This window comes from Physeter macrocephalus, chromosome 21 (genome assembly GCF_002837175.3).
Source record: "Physeter macrocephalus isolate SW-GA chromosome 21, ASM283717v5, whole genome shotgun sequence".
Lineage (NCBI taxonomy): Eukaryota > Metazoa > Chordata > Mammalia > Artiodactyla > Physeteridae > Physeter > Physeter macrocephalus.
Genome location: NC_041234.1, coordinates 23,016,357 through 23,038,100, shown reverse-complemented (window position 1 = coordinate 23,038,100; position 21,744 = coordinate 23,016,357). Strand labels below are relative to the sequence as shown.

Below are 21,744 nucleotides of genomic sequence, written 5' to 3'. Positions count from 1 at the left end.
GGGTTCGTGCCCCGGCCCGGGAGGATCCCACGTGCCGCGGAGCGGCTGGGCCCGTGAGCCATGGCCGCTGAGCCTGCGCGTCCGGAGGCTGCGCTCCGCAACGGGAGAGGCCACAGCAGTGAGAGGCCCGCGTACCGCAAAAAAAAAAAAAAAAGAAGGGCTCTGGTTGTCTGTCTGGGGTGTAAGCAAATTCTCCTTGGAGATCTGTAGGGCCCATATCCTGCATCTTGGCCTCCAATTTCTAGCCAGCCACTAATGTTATCTATGTAGTGTGATGAACTCTTGACCAACGTTAAAGGCTGTCTCAAGAGAAGGCAAAATCATGACTCTCATACAAATATAAAATGAGCACATCACAGGTTTTATATAACTCATTAATTAAATGAGGGAATGGGTGAGATATAACTGGCTCAAAGGAGCATCCCAAGAACTGAAGCATTTGTAGATCGGGAATATTGAAATAAATTTGCAAATGGACGCAAAACTGGCTTTTGGGGTGGGAGTAGGGGTTCTCACTGCCCCAGAGAGAAGTTATTTGCTTATCTATAGGCGAGAAGTATCCACAGTGCTATTAGTTCTCTGCATCGTATAGAGTTGTAAAATAGCCTGGCAAAGACAAAGGTTCATTTTCTGTAGGTTCAGAAAATACCCCCACCGTCAGGCTCCAGCATTCCATTGAAAGAATAGCCAGTAATCTTTTCTGCTTATTCCAAAGCCTTACATTTTTCCTTGTATCAAGTAACCTCAACTCTCTTGAGTTGGCAAAACACACTCCTCAGAGGGTGTCCTTTGAACCTTGGGAAGGTTGAGAATTGAATATGGAGAAGATGAAATCAATCAAATATACTGTAGTGATATTTTGGTGTTAAGTTCAGGAACAATCTATGCATGTGATTTAATCTGTAGTGTTTATGACAAGTTGGGGGTAGTAAAGAATCTCATAGATTAGCTTTATGATTCCAACTTAAAATTGTATTATAGACTTTAGACTTGCAATTTTAAGGTAAAAGGAATTAAAATTTGACTTGGAAAGCAATAGTTGCAATGTTTAAGCCAACTGGATATTCACTATATTTACACATTTAATTGATTCGATTTTGCTTTTGGTCGGCCCTCTGTATCTGCGGGTTCTGCATCTGAGGAATCAACCAACTGCGGACCGAAAATATTCGGGAACAAAAAAATTCCAGAAAGTTCCAAAAAGCAAAACTTGAATTTGCTGCATGCTGGCAACTATTTACATAGCATTTACATTGTATTTACAACTATTTACATAACATTTACATGTATTAGGTACCATAAGTAATGTAGAGATGATTTAAAGTATATGGAAGGATGTGTAGGTTACATGCAAATAGTACACCACTTTATATAAGGGACTTGAGCATCCTTAGATTTGGTATCTGAGGGGTGGTCCTGGAACCAATCCCCTGTGGATACTGTATTAGGTTCATAAGTTTGCCCATTCAGGCATTCGAATGCTTAAAAAGAAAATAAAACAAATTATGTGTGTGTGTGTGTGTGTGTGTGTGTGTGTGTGTGAATATATATAAAATGTTTAGGGAAATTTAGCTAAATTTATAAAGGGATGGGACAGTTTAAGAGCATTTAGTCTTTTCAACTTGTCTTGATTGAGCCTTAATCAAACGCCTCTCTGAAAATGATTGCTCTAATTTTGTATAAAAATAACAAGGTTAATAAATGCAAGTTAAAGACTTGTGAAACTCTAGATTTAAAAATCTGGAACTTGAAAAAATCAATAGTAACTTAACACCTGAAATTGAAGGTTTTTTTTTCTGTATACACCCACACGAATTAACTGGGATATCAAATAATTCCCATTGATGGTTTGGAGGAAAGAGATGTGGAAGAAGGCAAAGGAGGGGTAGGAGGGACTTCCCTGGCGGTCGGTCCAATGGTTAAGACTCCTCACTCCCAATGCAGGGAGCACGGTTCGACCCTGCATGCCACAAGGAGGGGCCGGAAAAAAAAAAAGAAAAAAAAAGGAGGGGTAGGACATGAAGCAAAAAATGAAGTTATGTATTCTATTTTCATTTAAAATAAGATAGGTGGCAGGTTTTTGTTTTGTTTTGTTTTGGCCAGGAAGCGCTGCTTGTGGGATCTTAGTTCCCCGACCAGGGATTGAACCCAGGCCATGGCAGCAAAAGCGCGGAGTCCTAACCACTGGACTGCCAGGGAATTCCCTAGGTGGCAGTCTTAGAGCAGAGCCCCAAGATTCTTTGACACACTTCCCATTGAAAGATAAAAGGGAGGGGTTGATGTCCTCTCCCCCATTGGATCTGGGCTCTGTAACTGCTTGACCAACAGAATATGGCAGAACTGACACTGCTAGTTTCCTTAAGTAACTGGCAGCTTCCATTTCCTTGCTCTCTTAGGTGCTCACTCTTGGCACCCAGCCACCATGCTGTGAGGAAGCCCAAGTGATCCTGTGGAGAGGCCCACGTGGAGAAGAACCAGAGCCAGCACCAACTTGCCAACCATGTGTGTGAGCCATCTTGAAAATGGATTCTTGAGTCCCAGTTGAGCTGCCCCAGTTGACACAGCATGGAGCAGAGGTGAGTTGTCTGCCAAGCCCTGCCCAGACTGCAGATTCTCGAGCAAAATAAATGCTTATTATTGTTTACACCACTAAGCTTTGAGGTGGCTTTACACAGTAATAGATAAACAGAACAAAACTAACTTACACATAGTAAAGCATACAAATCTTAAATGTACAGCCTGATGAATTTTTATATTTGTAAATAATCAAGTAGTCATCAATCAGGTTAGATATAGATATTTGCATCTCCCCAGAAGGTTCCCTAGTCAAACAGCTTCTTGAAATACTAACCAGGCACCTGAACTATTAGCCCACAGTTCTGGGCAGCTCAGCATTTGTTTTTTCTCAGAGATGTTTCCAAACTTAACTGGATTAGAAACATTCTCTTCAGCATCCATCGATGGAATAGAAACAGGCTCTGATGTGTAGGCCAGAAAAGAGCAAAGGCTCGAATAGAAGACAGCCAGATTTCAGCCTGTAACCTCTGGGAAGTAGGTCAGCAGGAAAATGAGCTGATCTGCTCTTAAACCTCTCATCAGCGCATAGGGTGCTTTCTTGTTTGTTTGTTTGTTTTTGTGGTACTCGGGCCTCTCACTGTTGTGGCCTCTCCCGTTGAGGAGCACAGGGTCCGGATGCACAGGCTCCGGATGCACAGGCTCAGCGGCCATGGCTCACAGGCCCAGCCGCTCCGCGGCATGTGGGATCTTCCCGGACCGGGGCACGAACCCGTGTCCCCTGCATCGGCAGGCGGACTCTCAACCACTGCGCCACCAGGGAAGCCCGGGTACTTTCTTAATACCTGTAGTCAGGACTGTGAGGCCTGATTTAGTACTTACAGTCCTAACTCTGTCCAAAGCAACAGAGACCAAAAGGGCTTTGGGGAATCTCTAAGCTGGATGGAGGAGATCCCCCCAAATCTGCTTCACCAACTGCTTTACTTCAAACTGTGGGCTGATTTCCATTAATCACACTTGGCCCTAATTACCCTGGAACAGCCTTTCTTCCTTAGGCCTGGAGCAGGAATTTTAAGGGGCTCCTGACAAAGAAGGTCCCTGAGACCAAACAATAGTGGTCTCCAGGAAAAGCTTGGATGAGGAAGTGTCCATCCCCACTCCTGTCTTTCCTGGAGACCCAGGTTCTAGGCCTGCTTGTGATCTCCCCAGGTAGAAACCCGAGTTCCTCCACTAAATAGATTTTCCTTTTGTTGTCACATTAATTTGCAACTCATTAATAGTGACAGAAGTGAGGTACTGCACCGATTCCATTTGCATATTCATGAGTGACTTATTATTAAACAAATAAGATTTTCCTATCTTCGCGAGCACCCAAAGTAAGGCTGAACAGTACATTACGCCGGCCCCGATGCTTTATTCTCTCTTTAATATGTTAATAGATGCAGGTGATTTCTTTAAGTAAATACGCATCTGTAAAACAACACGTACTTTATAAAAAAGAAATCATTTAAGTAATAATCTATTAGCAAAGTTGGCAACAATTTAAGAGGAACAACCCGTTAATACCAACTCGTGAGAATCAGTTTGTGAATTTTAACTCGGTTGGGTGGTGGGTTGCGGACGATCGAGGAGGAGGACCTGCGAGAGTGTGTGCGCGCTTAAAAATATATTTTAATGAGTTTCCGGAGACAAGCACTCGAATCCTTCGCATCTTTCGGGTGCCGGCTCCCAGTAGGTCGAAAAAGAGAGTGTGTGCGCGCTTAAAAATATATTTTAATGAGTTTCCGGAGACAAGCACTCGAATCCTTCGCATCTTTCGGGTGCCGGCTCCCAGTAGGTCGAAAACCGCCCGCGTCCTGACCCGGATCAGCGTTTTTCCGACAGCCGCAGGGCACTGGAATCGTGATCTGAAAGCAGGCCGGAGCGCCACGTCTACCCCGCCGCTTTCACCGTGCCCACCGGCCCCGTATTAGGACCGGGTTAAGCCGGGTGGGGGCGGGGCAGGGCTTGGGCTCCCGGAGAGACTCCCCCACCGGGCCGGGACTGGTGGCCTCCCCTCCTATCCACCCCCGCTGCGGCACGGGTTTCGTCACAGCCGGTTCTTTCCTGCCGGGGTCAGGGTGGGTTCCCCCCGCGGCGGTGCGGAGCGCGGGGCCAACCGCGCACCCTTATCTCGGCCGAGTCAGACACTCGCCGCGCGGAATCTGTTGACATTTACTATTGTTCGCAGGAGTCCGGAGCACGGGGCGGGGGCGGGCGGGCCGAGACTGGGAGAGGGAGGGCGGCGAGTGTGGGGCCCGCGGCCGGCCGGGGTGTGTGTTTGTGTGAGCTCGCGAAGGGGAGGGGGGGCGATGCGCCGTCTCCACGGAAAAAAAAAGAGTGGCTCGCGGGCCCGGAAGCTTCCAAGCCGGCTCACTGACCGGTGGTGGTTGGGAGGCTGCAAGAAGAAAGACGGGGCAGCCGGCGGTGGGGCCCGCGGATGGAGGGGGTCGGCTCCAGCCGCACGGCCCCCGGTGACCCGCAGGACACAAGTGCATTTGTGCCCAGCCGTGGCGGGGATTAAAGTGCCATACGGCCCGAGCGAGGGGGGCGAGGCGGGTGGAAAACAACTCCCCGCGCGCACAAAGCGCGCATTGTTCCAGCCACCTCCATTATGCCGCGCTGCAGCCAAGAGCCCGTTTCGCAACTGCCCGCCCGGCGCTCCCGCGCGCGTGCGCGCGCGCGCGTACACACACACACACACACACACACACACACACACAAACAGAGAGCGAGGCGGGTGGAAAACAACTCCCCGCGCGCACAAAGCGCGCATTGTTCCAGCCACCTCCATTATGCCGCGCTGCAGCCAAGAGCCCGTTTCGCAACTGCCCGCCCGGCGCTCCCGCGCGCGTGCGCGCGCGCGCGTACACACACACACACACACACACACACACACACACACACAAACAGAGACACGCACACACACAGACACGAATTCGCCTGGGCCTAGGCCGAGGGTGGGTGCGCTCCGCCGGGACTAGGAGAGGCCGCTGGGGCTGGGGGGCTGGGGGGAGAAGGGGCTAGCAGGCATCTTTTTCAGCTCGGCTGTTTGTCTATTCAGGGCTGGGCTTTTTAATGTCTTCTCTCCCTAATCTCCTCCCCAGCACTTTTCCTTTTCTCCGATTCCTCGGGCCTGCCCCGAGCGCATCCCGGAGCCTGGAGCTCCCCGGGAGAGGCGGCGACAGTGGGGGGTTGGGGAGGGAGCGCTCTAAGCCGCTGTCACCCGCGGATCGCAGCCCCAGGCACGCAGCGCTTGCCTGCTCTGCTGAGGACACGTGCTCGGGAGGAACCGGGGAAGCGTCCCGCCTTCCAAGGAGAGGCTCCCGGAGCGACTCCATCCCGGGCTCTCCAGGACTTCCCCGGGACCGGAGCGGGAGCTGCGGAATCCCGCGCCGCACTGACGGGCCTGCCGCCGGTGCGTGCCAAGTGGGACAGCCCGGCCGCCCCTACCCTCACCAGGCCAGTGCCTGGGCCCTGTTCTCCACTCTCTCCAGGCTTCACGGCACTAGATAGGCTCCCCGAGAGGAATTTAAGGCTTGCCAGCCCCTTAGGACCCTACCCTTTTCTCCCCCGGGAGCGGAGCTGGGGTGGGGATGGGGGGCAGGGAAAGAATCGAGACGCCCCACTCGCCTCCCGCCGCGCCCTCCTGGTGGGCAGGTGGGGAGCGTAGGAGCCCGAGCGCGGCGAGCCAGCGCGGTCTGGTTTCCTTTACGTTTACAAGCTATAAATAAACTTCCCCTTGGGCGGATGCGCGCTGCGTCCAAGGGTGGCTTCCCGCCGAATCAGGCGGGTGGTTTACCATCCAGGCCGGGAGCTGGTCCTAGCGCGGCCTGAGCCCAGGGTGGGGCGCTGCCTCCGGGAAAGCTCAGAGGTCGGCCAGGAGTGGCCGAGTGACCCTCCATCCCTGCGGGCCTGGGGCGCCTCTGCGGTGTGGCCCGAGGGTGGGGCTGGGTGATTTATGAGCCATCACCCACCCCGCCTCTCCCGTTTCACTTGTTTTCCTCGCCTTCTCCAGCTCAAACCCCATTCCCAGAGCCTCGCCCCCAACCGTGCCCGGCGACGATTTGGCAACCGCAGGCTGCTAGAGCGCCAACCCCGGCCCCGGCGGGGCGCGTGTCCGCAGGGCGTGGGTGAGGTCCTCGGTGCTTTCACCTCCGCGCCCCCGCCCGGCGCGAAGAGGGGGCGGCCTTGGCCGGAGAGGCGGGGAGGAAGGGCTGGCCGCGCCACTCCGGAAACCGCGGGCCTGCCGGGTGGATCACTGACCCTCAAGGTCACGGGGCGCGGGGAAACCACCGGCCCACGCCAGAGCTGAGGCCAACGCTCCAGTCGTAACCCTCCTTGGGGGTGCGCAGCTCCGCAACGGAGCCCAGAGGACGAGATAGAAGACGGAGCGCAGAGGCCACCACGGGTCCCAACACTGCCCTCCATCAAAGGGGCGCCGTTTCAGTCGGCTCGGCGCCCACACTGCGAAGTCTGGGGCCGGGCCTCCTCGAGTCCCCAGCACACGTGTGTGTGTGTGTGTGTGTGTGTGTGTGTGTGTGTGTGTGTGGCAGTGTACATGTATGGGCCTACGGGGATTCTAAAAGGAGTGGGGTGACTCTGGCAGCTGCTACGTTCGTTTCCGCTGAGACTTGGGAGGCCGCGGAGGAGAGGCGGCCAGCGGAGTGGGCGAGAGCCGGGCTTGGGAACGGGGAGGGGGCGTCTTCCCCCCGGGAGGCTCCGTAGCGAGCGCCCCCAGCATCCTCTACCCTCCCGTCTCCGGGCCGCAGCCCCACACCGCCCCAGGCTCGCTCCTCTGCTCCGTGTTTATTTAACCCTCAACCCCTCCGCGGCAGCTGCGGGTAGAGGGATTCCCGGCGGCGCTAATCCCGGGGCTGGACCCCAACCTCGGGCCGCCGGGAGCGCCCCTCCCCTTCCCGAACCTCGAGGTCGAAGGTCCCAATGGGCCGGCGCCTCCGCTACCTAAATGGGCCTGGGGACCGTAAGGGGTCGACAGAAGGGGACCCTTGGCAAGGTCCCCATTGTTCCCCGGGAGCTGGGAAGCTGACTCACGCTCCGAACACAGAGCGATGCCGAGTGTTTTCTCGGCAGCCTTCACCCGAGTGCTTTATTTAGACAGGCTTTATTTACAGTACACATGTTTTCGGCTCGTTATTCTGGAGGCGGGAGTGGAAACTGGGCAGAGCAGGAGTTCTCCCCGTGAGCCTCACGTTTTGAAGGGGCTGAGGCTCAGCGCAGTCGAAGGATTCCACTCCCGCTTGCTATGTTCCCTAGTGAGATGATGCGGAGGAAAACAGTGAACGGGTGGCAGTGGAGGGCGCTGGGGGTGGTACACAGGGGGGTCACCCCCTCCCACAGTGCCGCTCTTCAAAATGCATAGCACCCCAGGCATGTGAGATATCCGCAGGCCCATTGTACAGACTTGGGGTGGGGACAGAAATTCACACAGACAACACACACCAGCTTAGTGAGAAAAGCGTCTTTAACTCTTTTTCCTGGGCTTCTTCCTTCCGGTTTTGGACTTCTCGGGTTATCCAGGTCTTGGTCTCTCTGGATTCTGGGAAAGGCCTTGTCCAGATTCCTGAGTGGAGGGTACAGGCCAGCCAGGCGGCTCGAAGGCCTCTGGTTGCCAGCCTGTAGTCAAGCCTTTTTGGCAGCTACTCAGTAAGTGGGGTGGTCCGGTTAGGGGCTGCAGGAAATTGTCTGAGCTAGGTGAAATATTTTTGAAAACCTTTTGGGGGTTTTGACTTGAAGCTGGCAACGTTAAACCAAACCAAGGTTAACGAGTTCTCTCTCCTGACTTTTTAGGTGCAGTTCAGAGAAAACTGGGGGTGGCGCTCTTTAGAGGAAGTAGGTTTGATGGCATTTCCTCTCATTTTTCTCCACCGCGAGGTGTTGCAGTCGTCCCCCCTGCTGCTTGCAGAGTTCAGTAGCCTCTCTCTGGTTGGGGGTGGCAGAAGGGCTTCTCTGGGGTCCCTCTTTGGGGGGCCCGCAGCTGACTTGGTCTCTCATGGCCACTGAATTCGAAGTCTTAGCCCGTTTGCTTGCTTCTGACTCCTGCTTGGAGTGAAGGGCAGCCTGACCAGAGGTGCTCGGGCCCTAGGAAGTGCACAGGACACAATACAGACACTCGGGGCCTCTTCTCCTGGCCTTCCCCTAGCGCAGCCCCGGGTCTGTTCAGGAGTCAAGGCCTAAAGAGCCTTTGCCTGGGTTTCTCTCCCTGTCTTGAGTCTCTGGCTGCAAGTCCTCAGCTGCTTTCTGGGGTTTATCTGCAGTGCTTCCCTTCCTGAATCCCACACCCTTTGGTCCCTGCCCCCTGGCTTGCGGGGCTGACTTTTCGCCTGCACACATGCCCACCCCATTCCCGTTTTCAAGCCGCAGTGTTGGAGCTGTGCGGGCCAGAGCTGAACTGTGGCCATGCGAGAGAAGGAGGTGGCTTGACCTTTGCAGGAAGGGAAGAGAAGGCAGATTCACAGCTCGCAGCGCTGCTGGGAGACCCGGGGCTGCACAGGGAGCCGCAGGCGTTGCTACAGCCCCAGAAGCTCTGACGGGAGCCTGTAAGAGGAAACCAGCTCCGGGAGGCGGAGAGCTTCTGTGCGATGTGTGTGTGTGTGTATGCGTGCACAGGCCGCTCATCGAGAGAGGAACTGCCTTTGTTCGGGGGGGAGGGGGGAGGCTGAGGCTGCTGCCAGTGTAGGGCAGTCGGCAGTGGGGGGAGGCGCACAGAGAGGCTGGGGGCCAAGTTTGGGGCTGCAGTGGTGGATGGGGGCCTCTGGAGAAGACAACTGCTAAAAGAAGCTGCTCTTAAGAGGCCCAGACACCTGGACACTGGCTCATCAGATGTTGGGGGGTGTGGGGGGGGGAAGGTGTTCCAAGCAGCTTAGGAAAGTACAGCCTAGAGGGGGTAGAATTTAGAACTGCCAAAGGACAGAGAGCCTGGAGCCAGCTTGGGTTTTTAAACATTAAGATTTGGGGTGGCGTCTTTGAGACAGCACCTTCCCGGGGAAAAACAGCAGGCCCTTTACTTGGAAGTCCCCAGAGGCCCCAGGTACAATGAGCCAGCAGTCCAGGCTCATCCAGGGGCGTGCGTCTGCAGAAAGTGCAGCCCCCGCCAGTCGCTTCCCAGGCTCCGGGCGAGGGAGCGGGCAGTGGTGGGGTGGACCCACTGCACACCGAGACCGCTGCCATTGCGGGGTGAGGCGGGGCAGGTGCTGGGAACCATTGTTTGAGTCTGCACCCAGCGCTTCTCCAGCCGGGCTAATTCTCCACGTGTCCAATTTTCGTGTCTGAAAAAAAGCAGCAGTACAGAAACAAAACCATATGACAGGACTGGGCTGCAAACCTTGAAGAATCGAGAGGGTGGGAGAGGTGGCGGCTGGGAAGGGGGAGGGGAAAGAATGTGTGTGTGTGTGTGTCTGTGGGTGTGTGGTGGCGGCGTGGGGCGGGCGGCGGCGCACAGCTCAAAGTTTCGCCCATTTTCTACCCGATCTCACCTCCCGGCGTGCTCATCTGATGCAGTTCCAACTCCCTCAAACGATTCCGCAGCCCCAGCGTCCGCGGGAGTGTGGAATTACAGTCGGGAGGCGAGGCGCTGCCGCGAGCCGCGACGCGCAGAGCCGGGGGGTGCGGAAGCCCAGGCCCGCAGCAACGAGACGCCCCGGCCGGCTCGGGCTCGCCGTCCCCCCCGCCCCTGCGGCTCCGTCCCCTTCCCGGTCCCGAGCGGGAAGGTTGGTAACCGCACACGCTCTGCTGGCTGCGGGACAGGGGGGAGGGGGAGGAGGGGTACGGGGCTTCTCCCGCCTACCTCTCCGGGGCGCGATGCCCCCTTTCCCCTTCCTGAGATCCATTTCCTTAAAAAATAGCCTAAGGGCCAAACGTTTAGCTACGGGTTCGGCCTTTCCCCACCCCCTGTGCCCTCTCCGCGTTCCCTAAACCCGCCAGGGCACTTTAGGCCCGGCTTCCCCCCCTCCCCCCCGCTTCCGCCCGTGCACTAGCTAGTGGCGGTCACTTCTGCGACTCTTTGGAGGCCGACGGTCCGGAGCTTTGTTCTCCCGGGGCTTCCCCTCCCCCCTCCAAGTCATCCCCGGCTCCACACTTATCTGCCCCCCTTCCACGTCCGCGCACACAAACAACCCAGGTTCATAATCTCATTAGCATAGGCCTGGATCTGGGTGACCGCGAGGCTCCGCGCGCGACCCGGCGCAGCGCTGTACTTCGCCGCGAACCGGAGTTTCCATCAGGCGTGAGCCCTGGGCGGGGGCGGGGGCGGGGAGGTGGGCTTTGGGGCAGGATTGGGGCCGGCCGGGAGGAGGAGGCCGCCCGGGGCAGCCGGAGCCGCGGGAGGAAGGCCCCTCCCAGCGCCCAGTTGCCGTGGTCCCCGGAGCAGATGGCAACTTTGTCTCCTGGTGTGCGCGCAGCGACTTTCAACACATTCAAAAGGCTGCGCTCAGCCTGTCGGGGAAGCCTCGCTGACATTCAGAACCGATTAAAGACCCGAGACGGTGCCAGGCGCAGTGGAGAGTTATGAATTAATCATGGGGGTTACCGATATCTGAGGCTCCCCAGGGCAGCCCCTCAATTATTAAGCAGCCCCCACTGCCCACTCCTGACCCCACCCCCCGCCGCAAAGCGGGTAGGCCCGGCGTCTTTTGCGCTGCCCCAATTAACAGCCACCGGGTAATGTGAAAAGTGTTTGCCCTGCCACCCGAGGTGCGGGCTCAGGCTGCGCCGCTGGGCCTGCCAGACGCACGCCGGGCAGAAAGCTTAACCTCTGGGACAGGCCCCGCGTGAGCGTCGCACTGCCGCCCGGGAGTCGGGGGTGGAGTGAGGCGCGTTCTCAGGCTCTGTGCCCCAGGCGCGGCTCCCTTCACCTCTTGCAGGTGGGCAGGCCCTGGCTAGAGGGCGACGCCGGGGGCACCCTCCGCAGGGTACATGTCCTGGGTCTCCGGGGTAGCGGCAGGCTCGTGGCTTTGTGTAGTGGCTCTGGCGATGTTCAGGCATGGAAAAGCGAGGTTTGTGCGTGCCGTGAAACCCCGCACAATCCCTGGGCCTTCTAGGAGGCCCACTGGCTGGAACCCTCATGCCCCAAGCAGCCCAGAGTTCCCCTAAATGGGAACCTCCTCGACTACCGAACCCCTTGTCCGCATATTAAATCACGCACACCCTTCTAATCTTGCCTATTTATTTCCCGGGCCTGCCTGGCCACAGATTTCTGCAAGACAGAGCAGTCTTCGGGTTCCTCCTGCTTCCAGAGGGGCCATAAAAAACAGATGGTCTCATTAGGAACAATTTATGCATATATATTTCGAAGAGTTCAGCAGAGCCGGGGTAGGTTTGCAGCCCCTGCGTCAGGCAGGAGCAAAATATCACCACTTGCAAATGTTTCCAGTTTGCAAAGTAATGGTCTATCCAAAGTAGCTAAGCAACGAATTACTCAAACGCTAGAAGGTTAGATGCCAATATTATCACATTCCTCGTGTTCCTTAAACCGTCCTCCTCCGCGGTCACTGGATTTCGGAGGGAGGCTCCCTGGCCACGCACCCCTACGCCCGCGGCTTCCTTTCAACGACTATTTCCAATCTCCAAGTCAAATCACTTATTAATTATAGAGGCAACTCGAGCAAACCCAATTACCCGTAGGCAGCCCTTCCCAGATGGGAAGTCTGTCTCGCGGCTCCCACGGTGGCCCAATTTCTGGGGAGCCTTTTTTTGCGTCCGATTTCTTTTTGTCAGTGGTCTGCCAGCGGCCCTGAAGGTTTCCTCTCCCTGGTTTTTCTTCCTAGAGGCAACTCCATTTTCTTACCCAGTTCCCTTTCCTTCCTCCAAGGAGACCTCCCCGCCCCTTAGGAGGCTCTGCCTTCAGGCTAAATTTACCGCCGCGCCAGGTTTAAGCCTTAGGCGTTGCAGACCTGGCGCTGGAATGGCGGAGGCCGTAGACAGAGCCCTATTCATTTGCAAAGGCGGAAGGCTGAGTGATTCGCTCGCTTGGCTGCCCTTCGACTCCTCAGTCTTCCCTTCAGGCCCAGCCGGTGACTTGGACTCACCATGATCTGTGAGTTGTGACCCTGGGCTCCGCGGGGGTTCACTCCAGGTCGGAAAAAGGCCACCTCACTTTTTAATGCCGCTACGGTTCTGGCCATATGGTAATAATAATGCTAACCACCAGGACTTTTTGTGCCAAGCAGTTTATATATACATACATCTTCTTTAAACCTCGCTGTCGCGCATTTATATAGGCATCATTTCTCCCACTCCCATTTTGCAGATAAGGAAACTGAGGTTAAGAAACTTGCCTCAGATCACGCTGTTACTTGGAAATGAAGCCCTTAATTCAAAACCTGCGTTTTCATTCACAGCTTCAAAGACACCTTCCAGAATAGTGTAAGCCGTAGGGGGAAGGAGGGGGGCGGTTGGCGTGCAGCAGGGGAGGCCTAGCAGCGCAAAGGCCTCGGAGTGGTCTAGGCGTCGAGTAGGCATTTGGATAGCACACCGGCTGGACGGGGGAGAGACCTGGAAAACCGAGGCGCGCCTGGGATTTGGAGCGCTAGGGTGGCTGCACTGGCTGGGGGCAGGGTTGCGGGGCAAAGCGCGGCTGCCAGGGTCTTGCAGCGCGTGGAGACGGGTCCTGAAGGGACCGCGACAGCGGCTTCCGGGGCTGTGGCGCGAGTGGGACGCGTTGCGCGGTGCGGAGGACTCGCCCCGGCGACCTGGGGGGGCGCGCAGCGTTCGAGAAGCCTCGGGAGATACCCAGGGGCCGTTGGCCTCGGCCGCGCCTCCCGGCCGCGCTCGCTAAGATGGAGCCAGCAGTTCCGCGGAGGAAGGGAGGGGAGGGGAGGGGAGGAGAGGGGAGGGGAGGGGAGGGGAGGAGAGGGGAGGTGAGGGGAGCGGGGAGAGGGATGCGCGGGCGAGCTGGTAACCGTCTGCAGCGAGAGCCAGCAGTTGCGGGGGGGAAGGGAGGGGAGGGGAGGGGAGGAGAGGGGAGGGGAGGAGAGGGGAGGTGAGGGGAGCGGGGAGAGGGATGCGCGGGCGAGCTGGTAACCGTCTGCAGCGAGGAGTGTAATTGCCCCTGTGACCGCGGGCGACGAGGGCGGGGCGCGCGCCCGGCCTCCTCCCTCCCACTCCGCCGCCGGCGCGAAGCTGGCTTTTGGCTGGGAAGGCGCAGAGCACCTCGAGGGCTTGGCCGGCTCAGCGCAGGGCGAGGCGGGTGCTAGCCCTCGCCGCCTAGACAGCCGTCCTCGGCGCTTCCGCCTGGGGCCTTCCTCCTGCGCGCAGGCCACTTCCTTTGGCTCCTAGGCCCTTCCAGGCACCGGCCTCCCTCTTCCTTAGGGTGCGCCCCGGCCCTGGCCTGGGGTAGTCAGCCGCGCCCGGGTGATATCGGTCACTGGAGAGCGGCGTTCCCTGGAGGGGGCGCGGCGGTCAGCCTCGGGTGGTGGGTGACCTACGAGACCCTCCACCCCACCCTCGCCCCGGGCGAGCCCCGAAGCCCGCGGGCCTCGGGGGTCGCCCTGGGCCACCCCTGCTCGGCGAGGCCGAGCTTGGCTGCGCACACCCGGCCGCCTGTCCCCGGGTCGGAGGGGAGACGGACTTCTGGCACTCTCCGCGCCCCCGGATCTCCCCGCGCCGTCGGCGGGTGCGCTTTGCCCTTTGGTGGGTTCCTGACCCTGCGCCGAGCAGAGGGGGCCGGGTCGGTGGTAGAGAAGGGGGCCCCGGCCGGCCAGGGATTCCGGAGTTTGTAACCCGTGTAGTTTCTGGCTTTCACGGCTCGTTTGAAATCCTCCCACAGGAAGATGTCTGCCTAGGAGGCCTGCGCGGCTCGGAGCCCCGCGCGGCCACCCGGGTGTGTGTGTGCGGGTGTGTGTGTGTGCGTGTGTGTGTGTGTATGTATGTGTGTATGTATGTGTGTGCGCGCGCGCGCACGAGACCCGGGAGAAGGGAGAAGGAGCCGGCCTCAGCACTTTCTCAGTTGCAGTGCTGCGATCGCGTCGTGCGGCGCAGGGCCTGGCACCCAGGGCTCGCCCGCACCCCAGCCTCGGCCCGGCGGATGCCCCGGCGCCCCTCTTGAGCTTTCTCCCTGCCCCCTGGCAGGGACTGTTAACACAGGCAGGTGATGGCGCCCTGGCGCCCGTCGTGCGTTGGTCTTTATACCTCGTGAGTTCAACACTAATGAGTTATGGGTTGGCCCACGAAAACATAATGTGTAAATTAGGAATTTAATGATGTGTAAGATTAAAAGCTGCGCAGGGTTGCATTTATTTAAGGCTGCCATCTTGTGTTCGCAGAGAAATTACTTGAACGACATTGACCCCCCTCGCCCGTAGGACTGGAAATGGCGCGGGGGCGGGGATGGGTTCTGGGGGCTCCGGGCCCTGGGACTTGAGGCCCTTCTCGCCTCTCTAGCGGGGCAGGAGGTGGTCTGTGGCGGCTGAGGGCTGATTTTGGGTGGGCACATTCACAGGAGGGGCTGATTAAACTCTTTCCCCCTTTCTGGGGTCGGGGATTGGCAAGGCCCACAGGGGTTGCCAATTTCTGGGAAACTTACTGCTTCTTCCTCTCCTGATGCGCTCACGCGTTTTAGGGGTTGTTTCCAGAATTCAAAAGCATCTATTTTTGAAATTTTTAAAACCCATTTCCCTTCATTTGTCCAAGCTGCAAGTGTTGGGTCTGCCCTCGCTGAACATGAACCCATCCCTTGGAGCAGCCAGGGGCCCCCAGGCCCAGGCAGGCCTGGAATCTGGATCCTAAACCCTCAGGTTTATACAGATTCAGCTCACTTTTTGTAGGATTCTTTTCTTTTTTGCAAATTCGAGGGGAAATGGAAAGCAGAGACTCCCTGCCTTTATGTTCTGACATTGGGGCTCCCTGCTCTGTGCCAGCATGCCTGTGTACAGGCCAGCTCTCACCTCAGTATTGTTTCCTGCAGTTTTCTTTTTCCAGCAAAAGCTTCTGGTGATGTATGTGGCCTGAGGCTCCCTCTCAGGTGCTCCTCAGACCCAGGTGAGGCACGTGATGCCATCTTGGGGAAGCTGCACCCAGCAGCCACCAGGCCGAGCTTTTCCATCTGGTTCTGTGGCCAGAGTGACTGGCAGGTGGGATGCCTTTTGTGGCCACCAGATGTGAGGCCTCTCTGACAGTCTCTGCCCAGCCCTGTGGTGGCTGAGGAGGGAACGAGGTAAGGCTGGGCATTCCTGGGATCCAGTCCAGAGCTGGCTGCTCACCCCATGGGAAATGAGGGCTCTCCTCCCAAAGGGACTGCTTTCCACCTGGAAGAATGTGATGGCCTGGCAAGGCTGGAGCTGTAGTGCTTAGGGGGCATGGGAGGAGTAAAAGCAAAGAAAGGATTGGATCATGAACTTTTATATAGGGAACCAAGGCTTGTCTTGGTAAATTACAGAGCGCCAGGGCCTTGAGGGAACAGGGAGGCCTCCAGCGTGTATTTTCTAGGCCTTGAAAGAGTTAATGGGAGAAATGTTGTTCCTGGTTTGTCTGTTTGCTCAGGCCCCACACTTATCTAACCAATCACTGAAAGGGTATAACTTTAGAAGTTTCATTCTCTCTCCCGCTTGGCTGGGAATTTCAGAAAACCCTTGCTTAAGTAATCATGATAATCCTTTCAAATTCCTTAGGGTCTGAGGCCATTTGGTGTTCCTACTTGAGTCCTGTTTAAGGAAAAAAAAAGACAAGGAGAGAAGAAGGCAGCCTGTAATAAAGAACATTGCAACATATCCCTCTGAAAACTACCCCCCCGACATGGCTTTTTTGCCCAGATAAGCTTCCTAAGTGGGTCCCTAGGTTTCTGAGAAATGGTACTGCTAGGTCTGGATGTTGGCGGCAAAGGGAAAGATCAAAGGGAAACCAGGTGAGGGGGCCATAGTTTCCCTTTTGGTGAAAACATGAAGGGGACACTTGACCTTCTTGGGGAGCTGGGGGAAGCATATTGCATTGTCGGGAGCAGGTCAGAGTTTGAGGTGCTGCTGATAAGACGTGCTGTTGGAATCAGAAAGAAGGTGTGTATTGGACTTCCCTGGTGGTGCAGTGGTTAAGAATCTGCCTGCCAATGCAGGCGACACAGGTTCGAGCCCTGGTCCGGGAAGTTCCCACATGCTGTGGAGCAACGAAGCCCGTGCGCCGCAACTAGTGAGCCTGCGCTCTAGAGCCCGCGAGCCACAACTACTGAAGCCTGTGCTCCTAGAGCCCGTGCTCTGCAGCAAGAGAAGCCACAGCAATGAGAAGCCCGCACACCGCAACAAAGAGTAGCCCCCACTCACTGCAACTAGAGAAAGCCTGTGCACAGCAACGAAGACCCAACTCAGCCAAAAGTAAATAAATTCATTTAAAAAAAAAAAAAAGAAAGGAGGTGTGTGGTTTCTCAGAGTGCCTTCAGCCAACTTTTTTCATTGGTGTTTGTTGCATGATTGTCCCTAAGGGGTCCTCCAGCCCTGGACCTGCCCTCTGCAGCCCAGATCAGCCTGTCATGGAAGAATGCCATGCCACCACACCTCTGTCCCTAGCCACACTGTCGCTGATCCAGGGCCTCGGGCCTCGGACGTCCTAGCTCTTTATGCAGCCTGGCCGCCTTCAGTCTGCGAGGATTACCCCCCCTCCCCTCACCGCCACCCCAGAACTTCTTCATTGAGCTATCACAGCATGCTGGCCAGGCCTGTTCCCATTTCTGGTGACATTCTCCAGGGTTTTGTTTCGTCCTTTATACACCATTCCCAGAGAGGCTGCAGGAGGAAGTGAAAGAATGCTTGGCTGAATTTTTATAGATCTTTTCTAGTCCATTCTGCAGCTGATCTAGCCCTACATGCTTAGGCAGGCCTCCCCCGCTCTGCGCCCTGGTGTCGGGGGAGATGATTTCAAAGGCACTTTTCAGCTCAGACATTCTGGTAATTTCTTTGACAAGGCTGGAAGGAGGTAGGGTTCGCATCCTCAAGACACGATACAGGGAAAAGGCAAGTTTTGATTGATTGGGAGGTTTTGGTGTTTATGGCTCTGTTGGCCGATCCTCAGATGTGGTAGATGGCTTTGGCTTGTCTGCTCAACACTTGGTCCCGCTTCTAGATTCAGAACCCACACTGTTTGGGGGAACCACTGCTTTCTAAGTACGAGTGCTTTGTGGGAGGGGATTGACTCCATTTCCCAGCTGCAGAAGTGGATGAGTGGAGCATTTGAACCTGCCCCCTCACCCCACTGTGGTCACAGTGATTGGTTCAGAGATGGGTATGTGACCTGAGTGGGTCCCAGAGAGACAGTTTCAGAACTTGCTGTTTCTAGTGGAAAAGAGAATCATGCTTTCTACTGGAGTTACCAAAAAGATAGGCTATAAGCCTGGGCTGGCTGGCAGCCTGAGGAAGGAGCCAACAAAGACAGAGCAGAGCCAGGTGACAGAGTCTTCATTGTTTGAACCCCTGGATCCCGTTGAACCTGAAGCCAGCCCTGCCCCAGGATATTTCAGGTATATGTGCCAATAAATTGCCTTTCTTTGCTTAAATCACTTGGACCTGGGTTTTCTGTCACTTGCAGTTGAGAGAGTCTTGATTTACCTGCCACCCTGGGGAAGCATAAAGGTCACTACCCCTTGACAGGTTCAAAAAAGTTAAATCCAAGAGGTATGGAACCCGAATGGGAACTCAGATTTCCTTCCACCACAGTGCTTGGCCCAAGGAGCTTTATCAACATTGTAGTTTTCTCTTTTTCTGGCCGCTTTACATCTTTCCAAAGGACCCACCCAGAAGTGACCCTAGTATGCTGGGGCATCTTCATCGTGGTTAGTGCCAGGGGAGAATGTTTGCTTTTATGTCTGGTGGAGCCTGTCCAGGGTTTCATGCTTTGCTCTCAAACCCTCTCCCGAGCTGTCCTCCCGAGATTAACTTCCTTTCTTTTGGTTTTCTGTTTTGCTTTCTTGCCCTTGTTCCAAGGACATTTTCTTGACTCCCATCCATTCCCTTAATCTGATTTTCTATATTCTACTTTAAAGACACTTCCCAGGCCTGGGTCTGGAAACAGTGCTTAGCCCATAGTAGTAAGTGCCTGGTAATTGTTAGTTTGCTGTGGCTTGAATTACATTGCTTCCTTTCCCCTTGTCCACCAGGCATTGATACTTTGTCTCCCTTCTTTTGAACAGTTCCTAAGGCCCCAAGTCTTTCATGAAGCCTTATCAATATCTGAGAAAGAGGTGGCCATCTTCCCTGGCTCTAGCCTAGATAAACGTGTGTGGCCCCCTTTCCTCCCTACCCCAGCCCTGTCACAGTGTAAAATACCAAGAGCCCTGGACTAGGAGATAAGAGGAGACCTGGCGTCAGGCATAACTCTAGTTAGTCTCACTCACAGCCATTCCAACTCTCTTCTGCTTTTTTATTCTCTACCATAGAGGCTAGATAGTGAAGTTCTCAAATTGCAGGCTACTTTAGAGCTAGTGGTGGCCACGTGACTCAGTTCCGGTCAAGGAGAGGTAAGCAGAAATCTCTGGGAAGGGTTTCCCTTTCCAAATAGGGCAAAACCTTGAACAGAGAAGAATTTTAATCCCTCTGTCTTCTTCCTGTCTGGAAGTCAGATCCTGTGCCTGGAGGTGCAGCAGCCATCTTGGGACCATGGGGATGAAACCCACATGCAGTGCAGGAAGACAGGAAGGGTCTGGGTCCTGGATAACTGGAGCAGATGCATGAGCCCTGGATACTGTATGTTCCTTTGGACTTCCCTTACAAGAGAAAACTTAACCCCTTACTCAAGCCACTGTTTGTTAGGATTTCTGTTACTCGTGGCATTCTTTTTAAAAAAATTTTTATTTATTTTATTATTTTTGGCTGCGTTGGGTCTTTGTTGCTGCACGCAGGCTTTCTCTAGTTGCGGTGAGCGGGGGCTACTCTTCGTTGAGGTGCACGGGCTTCTCACTGCGGTGGCTTCTCTTGTTGCGGAGCACAGGCTCTAGGCATGTGGGCTTCAGTAGTTGTGGTGCACAGGCTCAGTAGTTGTGGCTCTCTGGCTCTAGAGTGAAGACTCAGTAGTTGTGGCCCACGGGCTTAGTTGCTCTGCAGCATGTGGGATCTTCCCGGACCAGAGCTCGAACCCGCGTCCCCTGCACTGGCAGGTGGATTCTTAACCACTGTGCCACCAGGGAAGTCCCTCGTAGCATTCTTACAATTGACACAGCTGGGCTCTGTTCCCAGCTCTGCTCTAATTCACTGTGTGATCTTGGGAAAGTGACTTCACCTCTCTGGGCCTCTGTTTCCTTATTTGGAAAATGAATATTTGTGAGTACATGCTTTAGAAGATTTTTTTAATATGTGTATATATAATATGTATATCTCCACAAGACTATTATTTTAGCTGTGACATTATGATGTGCTTAGGTGTGGATTTCTTTTATTTTTAAGTTTTTATTTTTAAAAAATATTTATTATTTGTTTATTTATTTATTTTTTTTGGCTTCGTCGGGTCTTAGTTGCGGCATGCGGGATCTTTTCATTGCGGTGTGTGGGCTCTTCGTTGTGGCGCATGGGGTTCTCTCTAGTTGTGGTGCGCGGGCTCAGTAGTTGCAGCACACAGGCTCTCTAGTTGTGGCACGCAGGCTCCAAAGCATGTGGGCTCTGTAGTTGCAGCATGCGGGCTCTCTAGTTGTGGCACATGGGCTCAGTAGTTGCGGCTTGAGGGCTTAGTTGCCCCACTGCATGTGGGATCTTAGTTCCCCAACCAGGGATCAAACCCACGTCCCCTGCATTGGAAGGCAGATTCTTAACCACTGGACCACCAGGGAAGTCCCAGAAGATTTTTTTATAACTAACAGATTCTGTTGTGTCTTTTTCTGTTTTCTCTGCCTGTGTTTAGGTCTTGTCTTCTCAGACTGCTACCTCGCCTCCTGACTTCCAGGTCTGCTCCACTTTCTTTTTTTCTTTTAAATTGAAGTATAGTTGATTTATAATATTGTGTTAGTTTTAGGTTTACAGCAAAGTGATTCGGTTTTATATATATATAATTATATATCTATTTATATATCTATATTCTTTTTTTGATTCTTTTCCATAATAGTTTGTTACAAGATATTGAATATAGTTCCACATGCTATACAGTAAGTCCTTGTTGTTTATGTATTGCTTCATTTCTAAATTTCACACACTACCCCCTGATTAACCCAAATTATAGGAAGACTGTTTTGTTATGCTTGAAAATTGCTAATGGTTCTTCTTACCCACAAAGTAGAATACTGAGTCTTTAAAAAAAATTCCCTACAAATGTCAAGGGGTGACTATAGTACTGTGATAACAAAGATCCTATGTAATTGGCTCTAAAACAGAGAACTGATCAACCGAATAGGGAAGATTGTAGAAAGAGATTGAAAACAGCACGAGAACTTAATCCATGACAAACAAAGCAACCAAATCACATTATTTAATATTTAATCATTATTTAAGAAATGCCATTAGCACAAATTATTGGTCTAGAGAAGAACTAACCTGGATTTGGATCTCACACCAGACCCTGCTCCCACCCCCCCAAAAAAGAAAGATTCTGGATGGGTTAGAGTTAAATATAAAAGCATAACAAAAAAGTAAACAATATAACAAAAAAAACTTAGAAGAAAATAGAAGCGTATTTATAACATCTACAGGAGGGTAAAGTGGACTTCATAGAAAATGACAAGAACAAAATGCTATGTTTCAACATAAGAATAAAGAAAGCTTTTGCACAATAAAAGTGTGGGTCTATTTTGGGTTCTGTATTCTTTCCCTTTGATGTATGCATCTGGCCCGCCATCAATACCACACAATCTTGATGATGGTAGCTGTATAGTAAGCCCTCATATCAGGTGGAGTGAGAGCTCAGAGTCTTTTGACCTTGAAAGCCTCTGTGAGCTGACTCAGTTTACCGTTCCCTCTAACCAGTCTGCTCTGTGCACTGTCCCTTACACATATGAGCACACTTGAACTCTTTGTTGCCTGCCTGGAATGTTGGGCCCCAGCCTGCATCTGAGACCAACTCTTCCGTTAAGATTTACCTCAGTTTCTTCCTTTTCCCTGAAAACTTTCTTGGTTCCCAGTGCTCCTCACTCCAATCCTAAAAGTGATCATTCTTTCCCTCTTGAATTCCCAGCACTCTTTTTAAAAAAATTAATTAATTAATTAATTTTTGGCTGCATTGGGTCTTCGTTGCTGTGTGCGGGCTTTCTCTAGTTGTGGCGAGCAGGGGCTACTT

General features: G+C 54.1%; 1 protein-coding gene across 3 annotated transcripts in view; it reads left to right on the top strand.

The window, feature by feature from the left end:
• BCOR (BCL6 corepressor) overlaps window positions 1-20,414 on the top strand; it is a 72,804-nt gene extending 52,390 nt beyond the window's left edge. For 2 of the 3 annotated variants that reach the window (XR_003677822.2, XR_003677820.2), the window contains one exon: window positions 2,397-2,625. The gene's annotated coding sequence lies outside the window, so the exon portion shown is untranslated. Of the gene's footprint in view, window positions 1-2,396; window positions 2,626-20,379 lie in introns of those variants that run through there. The other variant, XR_003677821.2, reaches the window with a different exon arrangement.
• The last annotated feature ends 1,330 nt before the right edge of the window (window positions 20,415-21,744 follow it).